At 36.8% G+C, this 12,235-nt stretch overlaps 1 long non-coding RNA gene across 1 annotated transcript in view; it reads left to right on the forward strand.

Annotated features, from left to right (window-relative positions):
- Positions 1-10,091, forward strand: part of LOC110266487 — a 23,752-nt gene extending 13,661 nt beyond the window's left edge. Inside the window, exon 2 of the long non-coding RNA XR_002353892.1 lies at positions 9,649-10,091. This is a non-coding gene — a long non-coding RNA (uncharacterized LOC110266487). The remainder of the gene's footprint in view (positions 1-9,648) is intronic.

Consider the following 12,235-nt stretch of genomic DNA (forward strand, 5'->3'; position numbering starts at 1 on the left):
CTCCAGCTGAATGAGCTAGAGGAATTCAGACTCACTGTTTTCGAAAATGCCAAGCTTTACAAAGGGAAAGCAAAAAGGTGGCATGACAGAAAGCTATCATCTAGAGTCTTTGAACCAGGACAGAAGGTTCTGCTGTTTAACTCTAGGCTCAGGCTATTCCCCGGGAAACTGAAATTCCGGTGGAGGGGACCATATGTGATTACAAGTGTGTCACCATATGGCTATGTGGAGCTTCAAGACATTGATTCTAATAAGAAGTTTGGACAGAGTGGACAGAGAATCAAGCACTATCTTGAAGGCAATGTTGAGCAAGAGTGCTCAAGGCTGAGGCTAGATTAAAAGCTCAGCAAGGTCCAGCTAAAGACAATAAAGAAGCGCTTGTTGGGAGTCAACCCAATGTTATTCAATTATATCTATTTATTTTCTATTGCTATTTTATGTCTTCTTAAGGTTGATGATCATGTGAAGTCACAAAAACTACTGAAAAATCAAAAATAGAATGAAAAATAGCAACAAAAACAGCACACCCTGGAGGAGGAGTATTCTGGCGTTCAAACGCCAGAGACAAGCATCTGTCTGGCATTTAACGCCAGAAACAGGCACCAAGCTGGCGTTTAACGCCAGAAACAAGTATCTACCTGGCGTTAAACGCCAGAAACAAGCTACATTTGGGCATTTAACGCCAGAAACAGGCAGCAGTCTGGCGTTAAACGCCAGGATTGCATAGCAAGGGCATTTTACACGCCTAATTGGAGCAGGGATGTTAAGTCCTTGACCCCACTTGATCTGTAGACCCTACAGGATCCCCTCAGAATCTGTGGACCCCACAGAATCCCTACCTTTCCTTCTTCATTTTCACACAACAAAACCCTCTCTTCTTCCACTTGGCCGAATACATTTTCTTCCCCCATATCCTCCATTTTCTTCTTCTTCTACTACTTTCTCTCTTCTTTTGCTCGGGGACGAGCAAACCTTCTAAGTTTGGTGTGGAAAAAGCATTTCTTTTTTTGTTTTTCCATAACCACTAATGCCTCAAGGGATGCACTTCCCTCCACAAAACTATTAGGAGCAACAAAGACAAGGAATAGACATAGAGGAGCTCAAGAGCACCATTGGTTCTTCAAGAAGAGGAAGACGCCACCCTCACTAAGGTGGACCCATTCCTTAATCTCCTTGTTCTTATTTTCCTATTTTTCGTTTATTATGCTTTATGTTTTATTTATAATTGTGTCTTTACTATATGATCTCTAGTATCTAAGTGTCTATGTCTTAAAGATATGAATGTCCTATGAATCCATCACCTTTCTTAAATGAAAAATGTTTTCTGAAAAAGAAAAAGAAGTACATGAATTTTGAATTTTAAATAGTTTAATTATTTTGATGTGGTGGCAATACTTTCTGTTTTCTGAATGAATGCTTGAACAGTGCATATGTCTTTTGAATTTGTTGTTTATGAATGTTAAAATTATTGGCTCTTGAAAGAATGATGAAAAAGGAGAAATGTTATTTGATAATCTGAAAAATCATAAAAATGATTCTTGAAGCAAGAAAAAGCAGTGAAGAACAAAGCTTGCAGAAAAAAAGAAAAAAATGCGAAAAAAAAAGAGAGCAAAAAAAAGAAAAAGCAAGCAGAAAAAGCCAAAAGCTCTTTAAACTAAAAGGCAAGAGCAAAAAGCCAATAGCCCTTAAAACCAAAAGGCAAGGGTAATAAAAAGGATCCAAGGTTTTGAGCATCAGTGGATAGGAGGGCCTAAAGGAATAAAATCCTGGCCTAAGCAGCTAAACCAAGCTGTCCCTAACCATGTGCTTGTGGCGTGAAGGTGTCAAGTGAAAACTTGAGACTGAGCGGTTAAAGTCGAGGTCCAAAGCAAAAATAGAGTGTGCTTAAGAACCCTGGACACCTCTAATTGGGGACTTTAGCAAAGCTGAGTCACAATCTGAAAAGGTTCACCTAGTTATGTGTCTGTGGCATGTATGCATCCGGTGGTAATACTGGAAAACAGAGTGCTTAGGGCCACGGCCAAGACTCATAAAGTAGCTGTGTTCAAGAATCAATATACTGAACTAGGAGAATCAATAACACTATCTGAATTCTGAGTTCCTATAGATGCCAATCATTCTGAACTTCAAAGGATAAAGTGAGATGCCAAAACTATTCAGAAGTAAAAAGCTAATAGCCCCGCTCATCTAATTAAGATTGATCTTCATAGATGTTTTTGGAATTCATTGTATATTCTCTTCTTTTTATCCTAATTTGTTTTTAGTTGCTTGGGGACAAGCAACAATTTAAGTTTGGTGTTGTGATGAGCGGATAATTTATACGCTTTTTGGCATTGTTTTTAGTATGTTTTTAGTATGATTTAGTTAGTTTTTATTATATTTTTATTAGTTTTTAAATAAAAATCACATTTCTGGAATTTACTATGAGTTTGTGTATTTTTCTATAATTTCAGGTATTTTCTGACTGAAATTGAGGGAGCTGAGCAAAAATCTGATTCAGGCTGAAAAAGGACTGCAGATGCTGTTGAATTCTAACCTCCCTGCACTCAAAATGGATTTTCTGGAGCTACAGAAGTCCAAATGGCGCGCTCTCAATTGCGTTGGAAATTAGACATCCAGGGCTTTTCAGCAATATATAATAGTCCATACTTTGCTCAAGAATAGATGACATAAACTGGTGTTCAACGCCAGTTCCATGTTGCAGTCTGGCGTCAAACGCCAGAAACAGGTTACAAATTGGAGTTGAACGCCAGAAACAGGTTACAACCTGGCGTTCAACTCCAGAAACAGCCTAGGCACGTGAGAAGCTTAAGTCTCAGCCCCAGCACACACCAAGTGGGCCCCAGAAGTGGATTTCTGCACCAATTATCTTATTTTATTCATTTTCTGTAAACCTAGGTTACTAGTTTAGTATTTAAACAACTTTTAGAGATTTATTTTGCACCTCATGATATTTTAGATCTGAATTGTATACTTTTTGACGGCATGAGTCTCTAAACTCCATTGTTGGGGGTGAGGAGCTCTGCAGCGTCTCGATGAATTAATGCAATTATTTCTGTTTTCCATTCAAACACGCGTGTTCCTATCTAAGATGTTCATTCGTGCTTCACTATGAAGAAGGTGATGATCCGTGACACTCATCACCTTCCTCAATCCATGAACGTGTACCTGACAACCACCTCCGTTCTACATCAGATTGAATGAACATCTCTTGGATTTCTTAATCAGAATCTTCGTGGTATAAGCTAGAATCCATTGGCAGAATTCATGACAATCCGGAAAGTCTAAACCTTGTCTGTGGTATTCCGAGTAGGATTCAGGAATCGAATGACTGTGACGAGCTTCAAACTCACAAGGGAAAGGCGTAGTGACAGACACAAAAGGATCAATGGATCCTATTCCAGCATGAGTGGGAACCAACAGATGATTAGCCGTGCGGTGACAGCGCACCTGGAGCTTTTTCACTGAGAGGACGGATGGTAGCCATTGACAACGGTGATCCACCAACACACAGCTTGCCATAGGAGGAACCTTGCGTGCGTGAAGAAGAAGACAGGGAGAAAGCAGAGATTCAGAAGACAAAGCATCTCCAAAACTCCAACATATTCTCCATTACTGCAGAACAAGTATTTAACCCATGCTCTTTTACTTTTCGCAATTCAAACTGATAAATATAATTGACCTCCTGACTAAGATTTACAAGATAACAATAGATTGCTTCAAACCAACAATCTCTGTGGGATTCGACCCTTACTCACGTAAGGTATTACTTGGACGACCCAGTGCACTTGCTGGTTAGTGGTACAAGTTGTGAAAAGTGTGATTCACAATTCGTGCACCAAGTTTTTGGCGCTGTTGCTGGGGATTGTTCGAGTTTGAACAACTGACGGTTCATCTTGTTGCTTAGATTAGGAAAATTTTGTCTTTTGGGTCAGAGTCTTTTATTATTATTCTTGTTAAAATTTTAGAATCCTTATTTCCTTTTTCTTAATTATTTTCAAAAATTTTTAAAAACCAATAACTTCATGATTTAGTCTTATGTTTGAGTTTAGTTTCATATTTTAAGTTTGGTGTCAATTGCATGTTTTTATTTTCTTTTAAATTTTCGAATTTGTGTTCATTTTTCTTTCTTAATCTTCAGCTGTTCTTGTCTATTTTCCTTGTTTGATCTTTAGTTTTTCTTGTTCTCTGTCTTTTCTTGTTTTTCTTGTGCTTTTTCAAAATATCAGTTTTCAAAAAAAAAATTTATACCTTGTTAAAACACTTTAAATTTATAGCTCAATTGGCTAGAGCGTTGTGCTTATGTTCTTGGTAATTGGCTATATCCTTTTTAAAAATTTTTTTTCAAAAATAATTTTTCTTTGATTAAATCTTGTGTCAGGTTTTAGTTTGGTGTTTTCTTGTTAGTTCTTATTTAATTTTCGAAAATTAGTTTTTGGTTTTCTAAAAATTTTAAGTTTGGTGTTCTTTTTTTTATGTTCTTGAGTCTTTTGAGTCTTTGACTTTTTGTTCTTCGTGTTCTTGTGAATCTTCAAGGTGTTCTTGAGTCTTTCTTGTGTTTTGATCTTAAAATTTTTAAGTTTGGTGTTCTTTGGTGTTTTTCCTCCAAATTTTCGAAAATAAGGAGCATTAGATCTAAAAATTTTAAGTTTTGTGTCTTTTTATTGTTTTTCTCTTTCTTCATTGAATTCAAAAATATCTTTTTCCTTTATTTTAATTGATTTTTTGAATTTTCCTTTTAAAAATTCAGATTTTATTTTAAAATTTTTTATTTTATCTTATATTAGTTTTAAAATTTCAAAATTCAAATCATTTTCAAAAAAAAATCATATCTTTTTCAAAAGCTCATCTTATGTTATTTCAAATTTCAAATTTCAAAATTCAAATTTCAAAACTTTTTAATTTAAATTCCTTATCTTCTCTTACCTAGCTTATCTTATCTTTTCTAATCTCAAATCTTAAAATCAAATCTTTTTCATATCTTTTATTTTATTTTATTTTATTTTCTTACAAGTATCTTTAATTTTAAGACATATCTTTTTCAAAACTTCCTAACCAATTTCTCTCTCTTCATTTTTTTTCTTTCGAAAATCTTCACCCACATCTTTTTCAAATCTTTTTAATTAATTAATTTAGTTTTCAATTTTCTTTTATTTATATTTTCGAAATTATAGTCAATTTTTCAATTATTTTATTTTAATTTCGGTTTTCAAAAAAAATTATTTGCAATTCGCATCATCTCCCTTTCTCCATCATGGACCTAAGTGGAAATGAACAGTCCAGAAGGACTCTGGGGTCATATGCTAACCCCACTACTGCTGCGTATGGGAGTAGCATCTATATACCTCCCATCAAAGCATGCAGTGCTAAGAAAATGCCCCTCTGAAATGTTTTCAAAATGGGTGCAGTTAGACATCTTCTATTATGGGCTTACAGAGAAAGCTCAAATTTCTCTAGATCACTCAGCTGGTGGATCTATACACATGAGAAAGACAATTGAAGAGGCTCAAGAGCTCATTGATACAGTTGCCAGAAATCAGCATCTGTACCTAAGCAGTGAATCTTCCATGAAAGAAGAGGCTAAAATAGTAACTGCTAAACTCAGTCCTGCAGAACAACTTACTGAATTTAATCAGTAATTAGATTTTCTAACAAAACAGCTGGCCGAATTCAAGGAAATATTACAAGATACAAGAAGGGCTAATATAAACATGGAAGTACAGTTGAGGCAAACAGAACAGCAGTTATCAAAACAAATAACAGAAGAATGCCAAGCAGTTCAATTAAGAAGTGGAAAAATATTAAATACCTCACTTCAAGGCAGCAGGAAGCCAAAAAATGAACAAACTGCTATTCACGATCCCTCTGAGGACAGTAAGAGCCCAGAGAAGAGGAGAGAAGAAGAAGAAAGAGAGAGAAAAGAGAAGGAGGTGGCGTTGCAGTGGTGTCTGGGTGGTTGACGGTGGTGCAGTGGCGTAGGGTGGCGCGGGTGGTGGAGGAGCAGCAAGGGTTGCAGAGAAGAGGAAGAAGAAAGGGGTTGGGGGGGCGCGATGGGGTAGGGTTCGCGTCACAGGGGGTTAATAAATTTGAATCCACGCGATCGCGTGGGACACGCGGTCGCGTGGCTAGGGTGGAATAGGGGTTGACGCGATCGCGTGAGTGATGCGATCGCATGGAATTGGTGAAAGAATGAATGACGCGGTCGCGTGAGGCATGTGACCGTGTCACTGGAATTTGTGCTAAACGCACAATTCCAGCGTCGTTTCAGTGCAACTCTCTGTCTCCTTTGGGGTGTTGTGCAATCCATGCGACGCGATCGCGTCGCTCACGCTGTCGCGTGGGATTGGTGTTGTGCAAGTGACGCGATCGCGTCAAGGACGCGACCGCGTGGGTCGTTTTGTGTGAAACGCACAACGGCCGCACGATTCTAGCCCAACTTTCTGGGCGTTGGATCCTTATGCCAATTTCCAGGTCACGCGGCTGCGTGAATGACGCGGACGCGTGGGAAGTGTTTTTCGCAACTGACGCGATCGCATGAGTGATGCGGTCGCGTCGCGCGCCCTTTCTCTTTTTTTTTTTTTATGTAGGTATGCAATTATGCAGTATGCAATGCGAGTGAATAATATTCAGGTTCAATTGAAAAGGAAATAAAAATAAATAACACGAAATAAAACTGAAAAAGAAACGACCATACCATGGTGGGTTGTCTCCCACCTAGCACTTTTAGTTAAAGTCCTTAAGTTGGACATTGGATGAGCTTCCTGTTATGGCGGCTTATGTTTAAATTCATCCAGAAATCTCCACCAATGCTTGGAATGTCAATAGCCTCCGGGGTCCCAAACTAGGCATGTAAAGCTTCTGAGCAACTTCAAACAGATTCTCAGACTCCCGGGGTAACGAATGTCAGAATAGATTCCAGGATCCCAAACTTTGCTTTTAAATCCGCCTTTGTCTTGATCTAGATTTTTCCAATTAGGCGGTTTAAAAATTAGATTCTCACCAAGATGACCAAACATTTTTCGAGATCCATTCGATTGATCATGATGTCAATCCGTGCACTTCGAGTTGAAGCGTGGAACCTTATTGAACCTTGTACACCAGCTCTGAGTACGAGCCATTTTCCTCTTACTCTTAAAGCCGCAGAGAGCTCTAAGCTAGCCATCTGTTTCAAGCAACCCATATTCAAGTGGAAAAATAAAGCTAAGGGTTAAGGATTGTACCCACTTGAAGCTTGTATTGGGTGGTAATGGCCTTGGGATAGGTGTTTCTAATGGTTCTGTAAGTTCTACTCCCTTGTGCTCTTCGGTGAATTTCTTCACTTCCTTGCAAACTTCTTCAAATGCATCCATGTCCTGATCAAAGCCTTCTATGTCTTCCTCGTCACTAAAGTCATAAACGGGAGGTTGAGAGAAATCTACCTCCGCATCATCTTCGTATTCACTTGGGAAAGATTCTTCGATCTCAGAGAATTCACTTGCGGATGCAAGTTCATGACTCGGAGAACTTGACTTGAGATTATCATTATCAAGGAAACTTGCTTCTTGGATTATTCCGTCTAGTTCTTCATAAAAGACTTGCTTTGGGAGTTGTGCACTATCCTCCTTAGCATCAATTGTAACGTCCTTGACAGAATTTTCCACAATTCTGGATTCCCATGGAAGTTCAGCTTCTCCTAAGTCTTCAACCAACTCTTCTTCTTTTACAATGACAGCTTCCTCTACTTGTTCCAGTACAAAGTCATGCCCTGTTCTTTCCACTGGAATTTCTAGTATCTCCTTCATACTACGCTCTTCATTAGATTGTCCACATGGAGCTGTGGGAGGTCCTTGAATGTTTGAACATTTAGAAGATAATTGACTTACTGCTTGCTCTAGTTGATGAAGGGTTGTTTGAAGTTGATCTACTGTTTCCTTGAGGTGAACCTCTGATTCTCGGGGTGATGGATTTGGACGTGGTACATGGGGCAGTGGTGGTGTTTGGGAGTGATTGGATTGGAATTGGGGTAAATGAGGATCATATGGTGGTGAATGGTGAAAAGGAGCTTGTGAGTGTGGTGGTTTGAAGTTATGTTAAGAGGATGGCCTATAAGCATAGAGTGGGGCTTGTTGGTAACTACAAGGTTGTCCACCATGTCTATTGGCTTGGTATGCATTGTAGAATGGTCTTTGTCCATGATATCTTGGAGGGTGTTGTTGCCTAAAGGGTTGATCAAATCTTCTTGGCTCCATCCATCTTTGATTTCTCTGACCTTGATGCATGTTCCTGTTATAACTTTCACTCCTTTCAACAATATTAGAACCAAACTCAAAGCGAGAGAGATGAGAATTCATAGTAGCTAATGGAAATAAAAGGAGAAAATAAAGACAAATAAACAAGTAAAAGAAAAATATTTACAATAACCAATAATAAGGCACACAATTGCAGTTCCCCGGCAACGACGCCATTTTGACGTTGGGATTTTTGCTAGTAAAGAATTTTATAAAAATAGTCGCGTTGTAGATATAGTTTCTAAACCAACAGAAATCCTTTCGTACAAACGTTTTAGTTGTCACAAGTAACAAACCCCTTAAAAATTGATAACCGAAGTATTTAAACTTCGGGTCGTCTTCTCAAGGAACTGCAGGAAAGTGGATTATTGAAGTTCAATTCAATTAGCAAAGATAACAATTATCAATCATGTTGAGTTTGATAACTCCTGAGTTACTGATTTCTTAACCAAGACCAAAAGGGAAAAAGTAAATCTACTTGAATAAAAATATCTTCAGATTGGAAGCAACAATAATATAAATAAAAGAAAGCAATCATAAACTGAAATACCTCAAATAATATTAATTCAAAGAATAATCTGTAACATACAAGAATTCATAAATTAAATTGAGAAAATAAGTTAAAAGGAATATTGAACCTGATAAAAAGAGATAATCCTGAAAGCAAAAGAAATCCTAATTCTAAATCCTAAAAGAGAGAGGAGAGAACCTCTCCCTAAAAACTACATCTAATTCATGAAAAGTAACTAATTGGAGACTCTCCCTTGAATGGATGCATTCCCCCACTTCATAACCTCTGATTTGTGCCTTCTGGACTTGGATTTGGGCCGAAAAGGGCTTCAGAAATCGCTGGGAGCGTTTTCTGTAATTTCTAGTGCGTGGCCTCTGTCACGCGTCCGCGTGGGTCACGCGGTCGCGTCATCTGGAGTTTTCCTTATCACGCGGTCGCTTTAGTCATGCGTCCGTGTCAATCACGCGGTCGCGTCACTGCCATTTCGCACTGGCATGTGGCCGCGTCGTCCATGCGATCGCGTCGCTGCCAGTTTCTTCAAAAACTCCGTTTTATGCTTTCCTTCTATTTTTGTATGTTTCCTTTCCATCCTTTAAGTCATTCCTGCCTTAGAAGATCTGAAACTACTCAACTCACGAATCACGGCATCGAATGGAAATAAAGGGTAATTAAAATAATTACTTTTAAAGCATAGGAAACATGTTTTTCACATACATCACATAATAAGGAAGGGAAAGTAAAACCATGTAATTAACATGAATAAGTGAGTGAAGGGTTGAATAAATCACTTAAATTAGGCACAAAATATATCATAAAAAATATGGGTTTATCATTGACCCCTTTTGTTTTTTGCTACTGCGGCTACCGAAGGTGGCGAAAATGGAGACGTCAAAGAAAATCATGCATGAGGGTTATGGAAATTACTCGGGGTGACGATATTTTGTACTATTTAAAGAATTTCATTTTTGTTGTTAGTTGGTAGAGGACAAGCATAGAATTCATTATATATAACGTGACTTGTATTTTTAAACTCTTGAATTCCTTCAGTTCTTTTATTCATATAAAAAGAGTGCCTAATGTTTTCTTTATCGGTGGGACTAATTTATGGAGATGATGCATTGGCCATTTGATTATTTCTATGCTTTTATGCTCAGGTTGAGAAGCTTGTTGAGAAATTAGAGTTTTAAACTCAGGATTTATTTTGTATTGAGTATTAATGTATAAAACAATTATAGAAAAAAATGTCACTAATTACTGTTTGATTTGCCATGTAATAAAAATTGCATACTAAAAAGGATTGAATATTTATATTGTGCAGTGATAAAGGTAAAGTCAGAAAAAGAATTTTTTTTTTAATTTGACAAGGCTATCGCCACGCTTTTAAAGCGTGGCCGTATATCACGCTATCTCCACGCTTTAAAAGCGTGGCCATATATCACGCTATCTCCACGCTTTAAAAGCGTGGCCGTATCTCTCAATATCGCCACGCTTTAAAAGCGTGGTCGTCTCTCGCTATCGCCATGCTTTAAAAGCGTGGCTGTATCTTCCACATACAACCATGCTTTTTAAGCGTGACAATCTATAAAAGCATGGCAAAAAATAAAGCGTGGCAATAGGTCACCAAAAGCATGGCGCTAGAGCAACCGCTACGCTACCAGACGTGACCTTTTTAAAGCGTGGCAGTAGCTCAAAAACGTGGCGAAAAGCTATCGCAACGCTTTTTTAGCTTTTCGCTTGTAGACATCTAAAATTTGACAAAAAATATCTAAACTATAATAAAAAGACCATCCATAATCATAACAATCAGAGGGAGGAGAAATAGTCGATCTTAATACGATGGTAGAGGTAGTCAATGAAAAGAGTGTTGTCGAAGTTGTGAGAGAAGAAAAAAAAAGTGAAAGTTTTAGTAGTTTTTTATTGTGAGGAAAAGAATAAAAATGAGTTTTAGGATACGGGCAATGCTACGGTTAGAAAAGTGATTTTTTTCTCACCTGTTGAAATGTGTTGGAAGAAAGAGAAGAAAACACGTGAAATGTTGGTTTCCTCTTGTCCTGCAGGTGCTATGGCATTTGCAGAGTGATATGAAATGTAAGCAAGAGTGTAATTTATTAATTAGAGTTAGCTTTGCATATAATAATAATTCTTGAGTTCATTTTTTTGAATAAAAGATGGTGTTAGCTTCAAAATTTTATGGGACTTATCATGATAATAAATTGAACATAAAAAAGGCCAATGCTACTATGTAGATGGCCAAAAATTTTTGCATATACAAATTTGAAGTGTTAAAATAAAATTGAATTTTGTCTATAATAATAGGATTCGCATTGATAAACAAATTATTATTGATAGACCCACCATATGAATTGTTGCAGAAAAAAGGTCAGAAAACACTGATATCAGTAGAAAATTTTAAAGTTTGTGTCTCATTGTAAATCGAATAAAAAAAATAAAAGCTTGTGTCTCATTTAAATTAGTTAATAGTTCTAATTAATATTTAATAAATTTTTTGTATTAGGCCAGTTATTGAAATTTTTGGATTGGACTTGGGGACTAGCCTTTTACATTAGTTCAATGTTTTGTTGCCGTGATAACAAATTTTAGGTTTAAAAATTATTATTAATTAATAAAATTAATAAAACTATATTAATTTGTTAGAAATTTTGTTTTATCAATTTGAATAATATAAATTTAATTTATTCTGTGTAACAAAAAATACTATGACTTTAAAACTTTATTTGGTAAAATTTTTTAATAAAATTAATTTTTTTTCTTCGTGCATAAATTTGATGTAACAATGGAAAAAAAACGATAGTAATAGTTTCTTTGATATAGAAATATATATATATTAGCATGTATTTCATTCTTTTTATATATATTATTCAGTTAGTATGAATAGTAAAAAATATTAAATTTTTATTGTTGAGTATTTAATTTCTTAAGTTAAATATAATTGAAAGAGATTATGCTGAGCGATTAGTCAAGAAACAGATGCGTGTTGCTTGGTTATTTCGAGAGGTAGTTATTAAGCATGGGGTATCTATTGTGGGTTGTTCGAACTCCCAACTGCATTGTTTGTGTTGGCCATAACCGTCTGGTTTTGAAGTTGGAGAATACAAGAGAAGAAAACTGAAGAGAAGAGAAGAGTGTGAGCACTGTGGAGATGGTCCTTTAAAATTGGGGATTAGGATTTTTAACTTGAATAGAGAGACCAAATTGAATCAGAATAGTTTACTTTGCTACGTCAGCTAGCCGTTTCTTTGCCAACGTGTTATGAAGGAGGCCAACTCAGCTTTTCGATAACGCCAAATAGACGGAAATGTGCCGGAAGGACGAGTCTGAGTCCTGGAGTGCAACTTTAGAAATGAATATGGGTAACTTTTAAGTTCAGGGTCTACTATAAAGTTCGAGTGTAACTTCAGGGATCACTTTGAGACTTAACTATATATATATATATATA

The sequence above is a fragment of the Arachis ipaensis genome, chromosome B09, assembly GCF_000816755.2.
Source record: "Arachis ipaensis cultivar K30076 chromosome B09, Araip1.1, whole genome shotgun sequence".
In the NCBI taxonomy this organism is placed as follows: domain Eukaryota; kingdom Viridiplantae; phylum Streptophyta; class Magnoliopsida; order Fabales; family Fabaceae; genus Arachis; species Arachis ipaensis.